Source organism: Poeciliopsis prolifica, unplaced genomic scaffold (genome assembly GCF_027474105.1).
Source record: "Poeciliopsis prolifica strain line A6 unplaced genomic scaffold, Auburn_PproV2 SCAFFOLD024, whole genome shotgun sequence".
Lineage (NCBI taxonomy): Eukaryota > Metazoa > Chordata > Actinopteri > Cyprinodontiformes > Poeciliidae > Poeciliopsis > Poeciliopsis prolifica.
In genome coordinates, this window is record NW_026562399.1 from 7,358,695 (window position 1) to 7,374,215 (window position 15,521).

General features: G+C 43.1%; 1 protein-coding gene across 3 annotated transcripts in view; it reads right to left on the reverse strand.

The window, feature by feature from the left end:
• Window positions 1-13,615, reverse strand: part of nrip1b (nuclear receptor interacting protein 1b) — a 54,023-nt gene extending 40,408 nt beyond the window's left edge. For 2 of the 3 annotated variants that reach the window (XM_055046574.1, XM_055046575.1), the window contains exon 1: window positions 13,318-13,615. The gene's annotated coding sequence lies outside the window, so the exon portion shown is untranslated. The other variant, XM_055046576.1, reaches the window with a different exon arrangement.
• Window positions 13,616-15,521: the final 1,906 nt, after the last annotated feature.

Sequence of the window (15,521 nt, forward strand, 5' to 3'; positions counted from 1 at the left end):
CTGGCGGTGATAGTTCCAGTTAAGGGGGCGGATGTAGGTCAAGCCCTGCCTCTTCATAAGTACCAAGGTCAATGCTGAATGGAAGGGAAGGAGGCTTAGACACAAAGAGGCCCTGGATAAAGCACATTTGTCTGGCTCCTGTGCCAATGTTCGACTTGTAAACACGGTTATACAAGCACCTAACTCCTCTATGATAACCTTTGGTGTGATCTCAGTGCAACGAAACAGAATCACACATATTGCACGAGCTTCTTGAAGCTTCCACCGTTAACGGCTGAAAAGGACATGCGTGTCAAGCGTCTTGTTGGACATGGGGCAGTTGCACAAGCGAAGCACCTGTGGCTGGTCGAGTCTGAAAATAATCAACCAGTTTATACTGGCTACTGGTAGCTTTTACTGTTTCTCTTTGGCTCATAGTTACACTGAGCAGACAGCAACTGGTTTTGGATGTCACAACCTGCAGCCACACATACAGGAGAGGTCTAAAGCCCGTTCTGTAGTGGGTCAACACACCCGAACGTCCAGCTGGCCAAGACAAGAAAGGAGCAGAATTAAAAATAAGTCTAAATTCTTTGGGTAACCAAGGTTATTAAAAACAGGGGTCCCTAAACTTTTTCATGCCATGGGACCCAAAAAAGCATTAGCTAGGAGGCTTGGAGACCTTGCAAACAATACTGCAAAAGTATTTAAAGAGCAAACTTTTATAATGTTTTTATCACTTCTACACTCAATTACTTTTACATTGAGTAATTTTAAAGTTTAGCATGTTGCCTCAAACCTTCTGATTTTAGCTGGCCATGCGATGCTAGCTTGAGGACAAAAGTAGTTTGTTCAATCTGACTGGCATCCAGTCAGAAATACCATACCAAATAACATTTCAATTAAATTACTTTAAGATATATTTCATAATGAGGATTGACATGTAGATTAGCCTTTATGATTAAAAAATACATATATCAAGATTTTCTGACTAAAATGTATTGGATAATTTTTTTTCTCTCATCTTCCCTCAAGTTTTCAGAGGGCCGCTGAGAAACACTAGTTCAACAGGTGTTTGTCACAAAACTTTAACTACATGACTTATGTGTGTTACTATTCCAAATTGAAAAAATAAAATATTTATTCTACAAACAACAGCAGAACAAAAACAGTGATGTGATTTGGAGTGGAGTGCACCAATATATTGGCCCTGATTTCCTAAATTTCGGGAGATCAGCAATTGGCCGACACTTAAATGAGGAACCAATAATCCACTGATTTTATCTTCCTCCACGAAGACCGAGCAGGTCATGTCTGCATCTGCGTAGTTCATAACAGTTAACTGTTGCCAACTACTTTTAAGACAACAAAATTCGTAACTCAAAATTCTGATTGGCTCTTGTCTAGGTTATATAAATTAGGGATGCACTGAGGTGAGAATTTGGGTCAATATCGACATCCAATACTTACTAACATCTATATAACTAATATTTCTTATTTTGAAACCTTGAAAAAAAAATGTCACAGCTGATTTTCTGTTCTTTTTCCCACCAATCCTGCAATACAACACTGTCACATGACCAAACAAATACCACGATTCATTTGTATTATTGAGCCGATAATGAATTGGTGGAAATGACCAACATCAGCCAATACCGATATTAGCGCCGATAAACTGTGCATCCCTTAAACACATGCCAGTCAAATGTTTGAGCTTTGAGGAATATTTATAAAACAATTAAGCAGATAAACAACAGCTAGATGGCAACACATCTACGTGTCATCAGGTAGACTTACTACCTGTGATCAGTTTGCAAATGATTCTTTTATCCTGCTTTAAGTATCTGCGCTTACAGTTTGGATGCTTGTGGCAAGGCGATAACCAAATAAACCTAAGACTTCAAAAATGGGTGGTTTTGTTCAGGATTTGTTTACAGAGTAGTAATACGCTGCATATTGCCCAAGTTTAGACTTTAATTAGGCCAAAAAAACCCAGAACAAACAGCAGAATTAAACACTGATTTGATTTTCATAGCACAAAGACACAAGATATTCTGTTCGGATGAACTGCTATTTGGGTGACCCCCTGTCGGAGTAGCTGTATAAAGTTAGCTTGGGTCTTGATATACCCGGGCATATGGTAAACATATCCATGAGGCAGAGATGTGAACATAGTAGCATAAAAATACTCTGGGGCAGAGACAGCAGGGAGCTCTAAAGTGAGACAACGAGCCAGTGAGGTTGAAACAGCAGGGCAGCAGTAGAGTGTCTAAGTGAGGGAAGGCAACTGCAATAACAGGAATCCAAGCGGCCAGCTCACTCTGCACATGAATCATTGTGCACAAGAAATGACCTTTCCCTGACATATGCTGGTTTAAGTGATTGAGAACCGAGAGGATGACTAAACCTGCTCAGTTTGTCACTGCAGCCGATGCAGGACACAGAATAGCGGTCGGGCCACGGTGGAGCTTAGACAGTCGCGATGCGTCTGGCACGACCTCAACCCCGTTTGACCGTGGAGTGATTACCCACTGAATGACAGCCCCTACAGCTACACACAGCCCTGTGGCGAGCGTCCTCCCCCACAACCCCTACCGCCCCTCCCTTCATCCTCATAAACATGCAAGGTCAGGAGAGAGGATAGCGGGTGAGGCTGGGTGAACGGTGTCACATGATTGGATCTCCTTCTGGAGAGTTACTTAAAAAGCCTTAGCAATCAGGTCAAGGTCAGGCCTTAATGCCAAAGGAAAAGAGAGAAGTCTGTAAATGCGTGCATGTGGAAGAGTGCACAAACAGAGAGGAGCTGGAAGAGGCGGAGTGTGGAAGTCGGGAGGGAGGGGTGGGGGTCCATTCGCTCTCCACGTTCAGCAGTCCTGGGTCCTTGATAACTTGAAAACAAGTTATGATTCTATTAGCCATATTAATCTTCCCGCTTAGTAGACACTTTTATTCAAAGTCACTTACGCGATTATCACTCTTCCACATCTCTTTTCATTTCTGCAGCTGGATATTTACTGAAGGAATCCAGGTTAATTGCCTTTGCTCAAGGGCAGAGGGTGAGCAGAGCATGAGCCAGCAATCTTCTGGTCACCAGTCCATTTTCCCTAAGTAATGGGTCACACGGCTGCCTCCAGTCATCAGCCCATTGCTCTCCATCCCTTCTCAAATGGCTCCTCTCTACAACCGGGAGCCTTCTAACACCATTCAGAGAAAAGCTGCAGTTCTCAACCACAGTCTCTCTGTTTACTGCCTACAGTGAGAACTGTAGTGCATAACACCACCTCACTAATGGATTTACAAGTAGGCTGGAGCTTCAACAAGAAGGACAGCATGTTTGAGAAATTCACAAGAGCACTTGAAGGGAGACTGAGGTTATGCCAAATGACCTCGGTCCTTCCTCTGTGGCAAAGGAGTGCACTTATGTTTCCATTTAGACACACTGCAAACGATCAGCCACGTTTTACCAAAGAGAGTGCAATGAGCCATTGAGGTGTGCATTGACAACAAGCTATGGATCGAGAGGACTATCTGTAATTTGAGAATCATTACAGGGAGGTCTTTTGCATCTCTAATGGAACATCTTGTTTGATGATTGACAAACCTCCACTTGGAGCAACACAAATACTGAGGCATCTAAAAGGGAAACGCGGTGGTGTGCTCCTCAATGAAGCGCTCTGATAGGCCGCCCAAAGCGTTGACTCGTCACTTCCATTCGCACAGGTGCTCCTGTTGCCCGGCGACCATTCAGCTCATCGCTAGTAGCCCTGGTAGCAAACTGAGTTTCTAGAATGAAGATGCAGCACAAGTGATGGGAATGAATCAACACATTGCCACAAAAATGTGAAGATTTAAGTTAAGAGTTTTGGGTCAATTCCCCTTTGGCGTTTTGCCCTAGCTTACTTCCATACCTGTAAACAGACCGTTTTGTAATTTATCAACCAGCTACATGAACCAGATTTCACCCACAGTAACTGTGTGTCATTTCCTGAACATTTTACATTACAACTATTTGCAGTGATCCTTTCTGGGCCACTCGATTTAACAAACATATGAAATTATGACCTCTCAACAAACCAGAATAACACCATGCTCTTAGATAACATTTAGTAGAGTAAGAGATCAAAGCACACTTAGAGTAGACTAAAGTGCTCTCTGCACGGTCGGGTTGAATTGCTGAAATCAGCTCCTATTTTCGCAGTTGCGTGACAAAAATTACATCATTTTGTTCTCAGCCTCATGTTGCAACTATTTGAGAGGTCAGTTTTTCACCCTGAGAGCAGGATGGATAGTTTTGAGGAACAATTGTCTGAGGCCATCAGGAAGTACCTAGTGTTGGACCAAAACACTTGTCTCCTCTCGTTCGGTTCTGGTCCAGTGGAGCGGGCCGACGTCGATGACTCCTGTCCTTTTTTTACACGGCGACATATAAAATAAAATGAAATCATTATTTCCTCCACCACAAGAAGCTGTGAACTATGTGATCATGGGTCGACGGTTCAACTTCGGCCCAATTATGCAGGGCCCTGAATTAAATTACAAAAGAATGTGTGAGATTTCCATTGTAGGCGGGTAGAAAATCATAAAATTCCTGTTGGTACCAAACATCCTGTGGCAGACTGCTCCTCTTATCTTTCCAGGTATGAAATGACCAAAGGGGCGAAATGACCAGAACCCATTCCTTGGAGATCACCCAACACCTTCACTCTCATTTTAGCTGAATTGAGCTAATCTTCACTTTATTCACAGTTAAAAGAAATTCCAGAACCGGAGCCTCATACTGTAATATACATGCCTTCTTCTTCTCTTCCACCTCCTTCTCTCTCTCTCTCTGCTGTCGTCCTGTGCAATATATCCATCATTCATTCATAAATTCTGAAAACTCCTCTTTAGTTAATTGCCTGGGAAAATTTAATTTAAAAAGAAAGCTTTTAAAAGAGAAAGATATAATTAAGTTGCAGGGATTTCTCTGCCCGCTCCTTGTGGGGTGGACCGAAGGGACGTGTGCTGCGAGCCGTGCTGCTCTGCACCGCACCGTGTCAGGGAAGTCATACACCCATGTTTGAAGCAGAACGTTACGTAAAGCCTCCCCCTCTCTCCACAGGCTTACTGCACCAGACGCTGTGTCCTTGCCTGGGTTGCTCAAGGTTCCCAAAAGGACAGGCTGCTAAGAAGTTGGGAAGGACAGGGCCCTGTGATAGCCTGCGAAAAGAGAGGGTGGAGGGGTTGGGTGGAGGGCTGCTGCCTGTGACAGCCTTGGACTTTGAATTCAGCGCCAGACAGGCTCATGCATCAATCCCTCAACTTACAAAGACAAACCACTAACCTTGACGAGGCCAGGGACTCTTCAAGAATGAGTGGCATTTTCACTTAGCCGCAGCTTCTCGTTTGCACTCCAGCCACATAACCTGGTTAAAATAAGATCCAGCTGGATAACGGTCGACCTCACCCTCTGAGCTCGGTGACCCTGTGTTCTGGCCTTCAGCCCTTAGGCCGCTTAGGTACACGGCAAGAACCTTTGCAGCAATGCACTTGGATGCAGCAGAAATAGTTTTTGTAGAGAAGGTACCATAGCCTCTTCTAACAGATGAACAGCTACAACAAAGCCCAGCACAGATTTAATCACATACTTGCATCCTTAGACAGCCACAACAAAAGCTGAAAACACTCATTCCTCTGTGAGAAGCAGACATTTTCTATTACATGCACATCCAGGCTTGGCAGGTCTCCTATCTGCAAGCGTCTGTCCTCGCTTCCCGATACAGCCGCCCACTCTTTCGCGGCAGTGACACTGGCCTGCTTGTGGCAAAAAGAAAAAAAAAAAGAAAAAAAGAGACCATTCCCTTCTCTGACTGCAGTATCCTGACTGAGCTTTCACCATGATGGTAGCAAAACCTTCCTCCTGCACCTCTAGAGCCCTCGGGGCAGCAGCTCTGCTACAGGAGCAAGAGAAGCAAAGAGAGAGAGAGAGAGACAGAAAGAGACAAGAGGGAGTCAGTTCCAGTCCACTCCACTAGTGTGACCACTGTGGTCTGGCCAGGAGAAGTCAGGTCCGCTCACGTCACCCAGGAGCTTCGCCGCTATGGTCTGCATCTCTTCGATTGTCACCAAATGTAGGACAGGAGGGAGGTGAATGGGTTTTGGAGCTGAGCTCAGAACTCTCTGTACATATTAGGTGCAGCAGCAATCCCTCACTGATCAGTAAACTTTGGGATGCACAGCTGTGCAACTTGAAAGGCAGTAGGGCTGTAACAATTCAGAAAGTGATTTGAGTACCTCAATTATTAAAATTCCTAAAGGCAAATCGTCTGCCTCGAAGCTTTGTTAAATTATGTTTTACTGCGTAGGGCCATGAGTTCGGTCCCGATGACTCTGTGTTGCGCAACGCTCTCATTTCTGCCAATGAGTTGTTGAGAAATGCTAAGTACTATTGGCCAAACACGCTCTGGTGTATGTGTTTGAATGTGTTTGAATGTGACGAAGGTGCCAAAGATCCCATCGCTCACATAAACATAAAAGCTACTAATGGCTGTGCAAAGTGAGAGTTCTTCTATTAAACTGATGGAAGCCAACAGCGGAGACTAAAACATTCAGTCTACACAGTATTTTTATTAAATCGACAAATTTCAGATTTTGTTAAATAATGAGCTGCTTTAATTATGGGTCAGTTTTCTAAGCTACAGAAAAGTAAATGATAAGGATGCACAAATATGTGAATTTGGGCTGATATTGATAAGCAGTATTTATGCTGCTGTAATGGTAGCATTTACCAATCATTCATTTAATTACGCAATTGTCAGAATAATCGATAGATTACTCGGCCAGCCCTGAAAGGCAGCTGTACCTTAAAGATGGAATTTATTTGACCAGCGATATCTCCCTCGCTAGTCCTCCTTCCCTTTAGTGGGCGACTTCAGCAGGGTCTAAATAATTCACAGCAATTGCAATCAGCAGCGATCAATCGGTGGGGATAATTGAAGGGCCTGTCATTGCGCCAAGGCCAAGGTGAAAAACGAAGGCAGATGAGTGGCAAGCTGGAGGTGACGCTTGACGAAGGGTGTGGAAGGAAGAGGGAGGAGAGTCACTCTGATGAGCCCGGGTTAGTGCAGGTTTCAGGGGCCATAGAGGAGGGGTTCATCTTTCATCCGCACATCTCGTCATTCCACCCCTTTATCTGGGAGCCACGGCTGTGAAGCGGCATTTAGGATTTCCTGCCTCGTCATCAGAATGACTTCCATTTACTTTGGTTGCCTTCTGTTTCAGGCAGATGCAGGAATCGGAGCGATTCTCTTTGAACAACACAAAGCTGATATGACAGAGACCTCAAACTTGCTGCTCACGACACAAAGACACTAAAAGTGACCATGCTATGATCTCGGAGTAGAGAACACGATAGTCCTCAGGAGTGTTTTCTTGTCAACGTATTTATAATCAGGTAAAATAACATAAGCTTTTCTCTGAAGAACTAGCAGAGGCGCACTACGAAAAGGCCAGAGTAGGTTGATTTTCAGCCTGACAGGACTTGACTGGTGCTGGTCGGAAAGCGACCCAGTTGTAAACTGAAAGAATGTAAACAAAGCGTAAAAGTGGGGGTCTTTAAGTGGAAGTCTTAAATGAAAGATTCTACTGCTAAGAAAGCAGTGGACCAATGTTTTCCTCCTCCCTGTCAAAGTAAGCAGGCCGTCTGTGTCGACCCTTCACCTCCACATGTCATAAATTATTACGTAAAAACTTGAGGTGGGAACCGATTGAAATAATTGCAGTGTTTGTAATTAATTAATCACAATTTTAATCAAAAACTATATCGACAAAATAGTAAACACGTTCAATTCAAAATCTGAATAAAAACATATGAACTTAATGATATAAAACATTTATTGTTGATTTAGTCATCAGACTGGAGCAAAGTGCTATTAAACTCAATGAGTGTTTCAGGACAATTCATAGAACTTATTTAAACGCTGGCATTAGCATTGGGGGCGTCTGTGCTGCTGCAACATACTTAGCATTGAGATGCTATTTTGTGACAGGATTGGGTGACAGGACAACTCATATTGGCTCACCTTGCACACAATAGTCTTTTCCAGCTTTTCATCAGATACATTTTTTTGAGCAAAAATGAGTCTCCAGGAGGCGAGGAACAGGAACCTTCACTGTTGTTTGCAGATCTTGTTTGTGCATCAGATGTGGCTGCTAATACTTTTCGAAAGGCCGCCATTTAAAAATTACCATTCAACTCAGCAAAATTACAGAACCAAAGCTGCGGCTAAGAGTTTATGCACAGTCGCTTTGTGTTATCTTTCAGATATTAGACATTTGAAGTCATTTACTGTGAACCTTTAAGGTTCAGGTATTAGCCACAGGCCGGTCACCACATCAGGAAGCATCAAGATTTTAAAAGGTTCCACAATTTCCTCCTGTTACCACTCCGACAGCTCCGAGGAAGTGCCGGAGTGATGGGGAACTTTCTATTCTGCTGTTCAGCCAGCTAAAAGTCGGCTCCAAAACTAAAGGAGGTGAATCCCTCGCTGTCATTTAGAGGATGCCGTTTCAAATCTACAAATTGCAAACTAAAAGCTGCAGGTCGGATTTGCAGACGGCTGCAGGCTGAAGAAGCAGAAACTCTGATGATCAGCCAGTTGATATCAGCTCGTTGCAAGTCTTTAAAAAGAAGAGCAGAAAGTGATCTAAAATTTAGCCGGAGTTTATTCAGAAAATAAATTGATATAGATAAACATCAATGAAACTATAACAACAAATATGCTTTCTCTTAGCTGTTGCTTTTGTTTTACAGAAGGGGGAAAAAAAAGTGTGATAAATTTTTGCTTTAAATCTTAACCATCATTATCCTACCACGAGACTAACAGGACTTTAAATCCGTTAGATAACAGAGGACAGATATTGCATTTCCAGAGGAAAGAGCCTGGATTCAAATTAACAGTAAAAACATCAGATCATCATTAACTTTTGTCTCGTTTATCTGAGAGAAAATGCTTTATTCCCAATAAGAAATTTACAGCCTAATTGCTGTAAACATCATCTCCGTCCAATAACGCACCGACTATTGTTGGGGAGTGTTTACTGAATAAACAATAAAACCATTTGGCTGAATGGACACTCCAGGTGAAGATTATTGAGCCCAGACAATCAGAGAAATGAGGCGGCGGCCTAAAGGTCTGTGGTTTGAATCCCCAGTGGGCTGACAAAAGTGCCGGCCCATAAGGAGATGAGAGACGTATTACTGCTCCTCAACAGCCACAGTCAAAGTGCCCTTGAACAATGTTCAGTGGCCAACAACACGAGTGCTGGGCATCTCCCAGGTCTATAATAAATCAAGAACTCTGCAGTAAACGCACAACACTTGCTCTGGTGGAATATACATTAATCCCATCTCCTCTCTTGCTTTTTGACAGTCGTCAAAAAGCAGGAGACCACCCGCTTAGAAGAGACTGATGGCTCGATATCTGTCGCTGAAATCAGCCACGTCGGAACACTCCGAAACCCTTAAAAAGACAGAGTAGCAAAACGGCATGACATTCTGTGTTTTTCATCACACCTGCGTGACCACGAAGACGTCAAAACACCCAATGTTCCCACGGCGGCGGCAGCAGCAGCAGCAGTTCTGGTTTTATTTGATGTCAGATAAGACTTTGCTGTGATGAAAAGCAGCCGGTACACAGGACAGACAAGTGCAGAGTCCAGTCTTGTGACCGTTCGGCCGCCTTCACATCATTTGCATCGGGTCATTTGAATGTTCTCTGCTGTTGGTTGCAGGTTACTTACTACACATCACTCACCACAGCAGATGGTTCAGGCAAATCAAGCTCGTCTGACACGCAGGTTTACACTGAGCAACAACACACGGGCCAGAAAAAAAAACAAAAAGGGAGAGAGAGAGGAAAAAAAAGATCGTTTTGTCGAGCAGCTTTTGCATTCAGGCTGTGTGTGCGGAGGTTTTAGTAATCTAAGGCAGCAGAGGACGAGCTGAGCTACCTTGAACATCTCGTGTGAGTTCAGGTCAAATAATTAAGCAGCTTAAATGTTCGACAAAAGAAAGGCTAAAAAGGCAGACCTCCAGGCGCAGACGGGACTTAGAGGGCTTTAAAAAGTTGCGCTCTTTTTTTATATTACTTCAAATTGTGTGTTTTGGGTTTTTTGGGGGTTTTTTTTGGAGCTGCAACTTATTTCTGAAAGAACTTTTTCATTCAACCTGATGTTACGACACATAAATGATCCAGTAAGCAAGATAATTTAGCCTTTTAGAGTCTGAATTGGAGTTGTACTTTGCCCTCTCGCTAGCAGCTCTGAGAAAACGTCCGGTCCTGACCTCTGCCTCCGCACTCATCCAAAGTCCAATGAAGTGACAAGAATGCCTACAGAGTCCATTCCATAAGTCTCACAACTGGTCCAAACGGAGCCAAAATCTTATAAATCAATCTAAATATATCTGACCTGATGGTAACAAAGGAATAGATTGAACTGGAGAATCAGCTGTTCATTATTCTAAAGAACTACGAGGGGAACGGAGAAAGGTTTCCGACAAGAACACACGGCAGGGGGAGTTTAGGTAGAGCGAACAAACTAAATCAGCATTAATGAAGATTATTAGCAAAGCCATGTTTCCAGACCACGGCTGTTTCATGATGGACCAGAGGAAGGAATGTCATCTCAGCTGTGTTGGGAGATTTGTTGTAGCAACAAGTCTGTGCAACATTTTGCAACAACCTCTACCACAGTGTTTACCCTCTGGTGCCACTGTTTGAGCTTCTGGCTCCGGTTCCCTCCCCCGCTGCGCTCCGGCAATGAGGCAAACATTCAAAAAGTTTTAAAAAATAAAAATACTCTGGAAAAAGTAAAAGGAGGTAATTGGGGAAGGCAAAAAAAAAAAAAGAAAGAAAAACCAGCTGGTAAAAGTACTGATTAGTCAGGAGGGCTTGCAGAATTCAGTTTTGAGCCAGTTTGGTGAATCACATTCCAACGGTTTATACTCCAGTCGTAACTGCAGTCCATTGTGTGGGTTTTATGAAAGTACTGTCCCACACCGAGCCCTGGTGATGTTTGTTTTTCAGTTCAAAAATTATGTGGAGGTTCACTGAAGCTGACTGGGTCACTGGCATGTCAGAAGCTCAAAAGTAATACTGTTTTTTCTGAACAGTGAATGAATCATTCGCGAGAGCATTTAGGTTGGTCTGAGATGACTCAAGCTGATCTATTTTCAGGACGCTGAGGTGTTTGAATGGAAGGCACAGGGAACAGAAGAAAGAAGCTTTTCCTCCTGAAAAGCTTCTTTATTCACGCCGCGAGACAGCAAGAGAGAGCAAGACTTTCGACGCACAACAGGAAGGCCAAAAAGAGTACAGCTAAAGTACTGTGTGTCAAACAACAGAGAATTTGGAAATAGAGTTAGGTACGACTCTTCAAAAGACACAGAAAGCCATTTATATAATCCTAACTCTTCTACAAACTAACATAAGATGCTAAAGCCATTTTCTAAGTAGTTCATGTCAAGTAGTAATCTGTAATGAGTTGGAATACAAGTCGAACCTATTAAAATGTTTATGAACAACCTGCCAAGTACATGCTGCTTAAATTACATAACTTCTGTCATTTGATTCACCATTTCCAATCCATGCTATTCTAATTCTTATACTTCTCAAAGTTAAAACCTTCTGTTTAACAGATTTTATTTATAGACACTGTTCAGAAAGGGACATTTGGATTCTTTATATTTATTAAGGCAGGCCGTAGTTATAAGCGCACTTAGCGGCTGCTTGGGGACCGTGGCTGGGCCCCTGAATTTAGTCATTTCTGTCGCTTCTGTCTGAGCTACAAAAACAATATCAATCAAAAACTCACATAAGAAATAACTGTTTTTGTGATATTATTATTATTGTCTGTTCTCTGCTGCTCTGAAATCTCCTGGTTGACAGCAGGAATGTGGTTATGCTTGAATTCACCTTCTATATTTTTAGATAATTTTGTTTATGTAATGCAGTGTAATGCATTGCTTCTGAATTAAACCGTAACTTTCTACTTGTTGTAGAAAGTTATTATTAACTGTCAAGCCTGGTGTAAGCTAGTTATCCAACTGCTTTTCACTTCTGTTGAAAATTGGAGCTGCAGAAGGACAGATAACTGAAAAGTGTTAAAAAATAAACAAATAAAAAAGAAGAAGAAGAAAAAGTCATCAACTTCAAATTCATAAATTATCTAACCCTCTGAAAATAGATTTATTCCTGTCTTCTGATCTAAATTATAGAATTTTAATATAGAAAAATGGGCACAAAATATATATTTTTTAATGCGTTTTGTCATGTGATCAATTAAGGTCATTGGTGGGTCAGTGGGAAACTTTAAAATAGTTGTATGAATTGCAGAATGCAATAATAACCATGCATGGGCCACATAAAAAAAAAGAAGAAAGAAATCCCCAAAACAAAGTCTGTTACAGTCCTTATTTTACCTGTATATTGTTTAGAGATGCAGAACCCAGTCAGGGATTGGAACCAGACAATTTCGCTTTTATTTGGCTCTGGACCACACTCAGCAGGTCCAATGCTGAAAATGCCAAATAACGGACTTCCTATTCATTAAATGCGCCAAAATTAAGAACTACTGCCATTTAGTGTCATTAAAGAAATTAACTTTTCATTTCTCCCTCATTTTAAAATTAGCGAGGATTGGGGGGCATCTACTTAGGAAGCCTAATTTGGACTTGCCAGATCAATCCTGTAAAATCGTAAGAGAATCGTTTGCACTACTAGTGTTACACTGATATATATATATATAAATCCTCTTTTTATTTGCTTCTCCGTATATCCAGGAATAACAAACATCCCAATTATCAAGAAAAGGAACGCAACAAACGAAAAGAACCGGGATAGCCGACTCTTTCGACCCAAACGATCCGAATCTCAAAAACCGAGCCGGAATTCCCATCAGTATTAAGCTCAAACACACTTAGCGGGAGGTTTATAGGATATCCGCGGTCGAAATTAGTAATGGCAACTGTGTCTTTACGACACGTACTTACACAACCCCTGGATAAACGTTTGCTCAATGGTCTGGTTTTCGGCGGAGAGGAACCGGGTGGCGTCGGGCTGTTGCAGCCGCACAAGCCACCTCTTTATGCAGCCTTGTCAGCGCTACTGTCCATATGTGCCCCTGCCCACTTCCACGACACGAAAACGGCCAGCCCCATCCTTAGCAAGAGACTATTTCAACTGTCACAACGCTCCACGTACCGTCGACCGAGTGTTTCTTCCCACCGCCGCCTAAAACCAGCTTTTTTGCGGCGACAATTGCCACATATTTGGCGGTGCGTTCATGTGCGGCACGTACCTGCTCGTCCACCCAGCAGTCAGCCCGAGAGGCGCATCGTTGTTATTCGACGGGAGGGCAGGCAAATCCAATGAGAGCGACACTTTAGGCAGCGGGCAGAAATGGCGAAGAGGGCTTGATATATTAAAAACACACAGGAAGGTAAAAAAATAAAATAAAATTTTGCTCCTGACAAGAAGAAAAAAAAAAAAGGCGATACCAATTCAAACTGCGACTGTGCGCGAACTGCGGTGCGGAGCGTGCAGTCTGTGGGAATTGTTTATTCTCGGAGTCCCCTCGCTGTGGAGAAGTGAGCGGAGACTGCCCCACTCCTCCTCCTCCTCCTCCTCCTCTGACTGCCCCTGACACCACCCTTAAAGGAACAAGCCTTCGCTCTGCCGCTGCCCACGCGCTCCCACTGCCACGGGGAAACAGGAACGACGGAGCGAACACTTTTCATCTCGTGCCCATTTCCACACTGACCGTTCAGTGGCAAAAAAAAAAACAACAACAAAACAAAACAAAACACCGAGCCGTGCGTGGAGTCGTGTGGAGGAACCGTGTTTTCGGACACACGCCACGCAGAGCATCGTTTCCTCGCACTGCCGTCGGCAGAGCGAGCTTAACGTTTAACCGAGTTGTTTTTACAGTGCTGACAGGAACTAAACGCTGCATTTGTTTGGCTGCACTCAAACGCACCGTCTATGCACTGCTTATCCAGAGCAATGAAATTCATACTAACACCATCCAGACTGGAGACAGTCTGTTAGATGCAATCAACATAATTCAACTATTCAGTGATCAGTTTGTTGCCCAGCTCTATGCTGGTTGATTTTGCAGCAATCCTAAGCAGAGAATGTGGTGATAGTGGAGATGAACTGCTTCTGACCAGGAAGAAACTTATTTATAAGTCCAAAGACCTGCAGCCTGAATGAGGGGAGGTGGACTGTTTGGTCTACTGTCCAGGAGAAACAGGAAAATGACTTTGTGAGATTTATTACATTCAAACAATTCTTGAAAGAAAGAAACAAAACAAAAAACAAAAAATTATTGAAGGTTTAATGTTTCAAATTCAGCATTTGTTTCAAACAATTTGAAGCTTTTCCCTTTACTTTTTTAAATTTTTTTATTTTAGATACATTCCAGTCCGCATGCATTTTCATGCAGTGGTGGTTATGTAGCAATTTGTGGTCTCCTAATCTCCAACTGTGCTAAAAAAAATAAAATAAAACACAAGAAAGATCTGCAAGTGGCTACAAAAGTGGATACAAACAAGTTTGCCCCCATTTCTTGCCCACACGGTGCCCTTTTTAACCCTTTAAAACGTTGATGTTTATCTAGCGACCCATCACTCTGCCAGTTTCCCTATGACTTGCTCTGGAGGATCATCAGCGGTTCAATTGAATCACACCTCGTCATGGATTCATCCTGTGCAATGTCACCGCATCGTATTGTGCGGAGGACGTCGGCTTCTGTAAGCCGGTTTCCGCTGTGTGTGTTAATGCACATTATTTGGCGTTTGGACAATTAAAATCGGCAGGTGTAAGCACTTTTTTAAAACAATAACCTCAAGTTTTTAGCAGGAAGCTGTGTTTCCTAATCCCCTGTGAATAGTTTTTACTTTGAGTCAATGAATGCATCAGCTCACAGATCTTCTACCAATTTTGGTGTATAAATGCGTCAACAGCGTATCTTCTAAGGAACTCCTTGTGAGTCTAATAAACCCCAGATGAAAGATAGGAGCAGATGCTTTGAGGCAGCAGTGGGGATAATTGGAACTGGTGCCTCAAAACTCAGAAAATTGGAACTAAAGATCAGCTGGGAGTGGAAATGATCAGTGCATGTCTGCTCCATCTACCACAAGGTCAGTCCTGTTGGGGGTTTTTTAGTGCAGTAACAGCTTCATGGGAAAGTAGGAGTATCTAGCCGTCTGTCTGACATGATGCGTCGTACTTGCAGAACTCCCACGGCCAATGAATTCTGATCAGAACCATCGATTTCTGGTCAGAGGAAAGATTTGACGGCTCGTCCCGATGTGGCCACCTTCGTACCAAACGGGCCTACTGCAATAGTCTGTAAGCTAAACAAAGTGGGAGGTGCCGTCGGAGAACCTGCGTGTCAGCAGCTCGAAACAAATCATTCGGCTCCTCCTTGGATGGGCTCCAAACTCTGAGAGTTAAAAGAATATATCTGCCAAAGAAGTGGAGATTTGCGGCCCGCCTCGG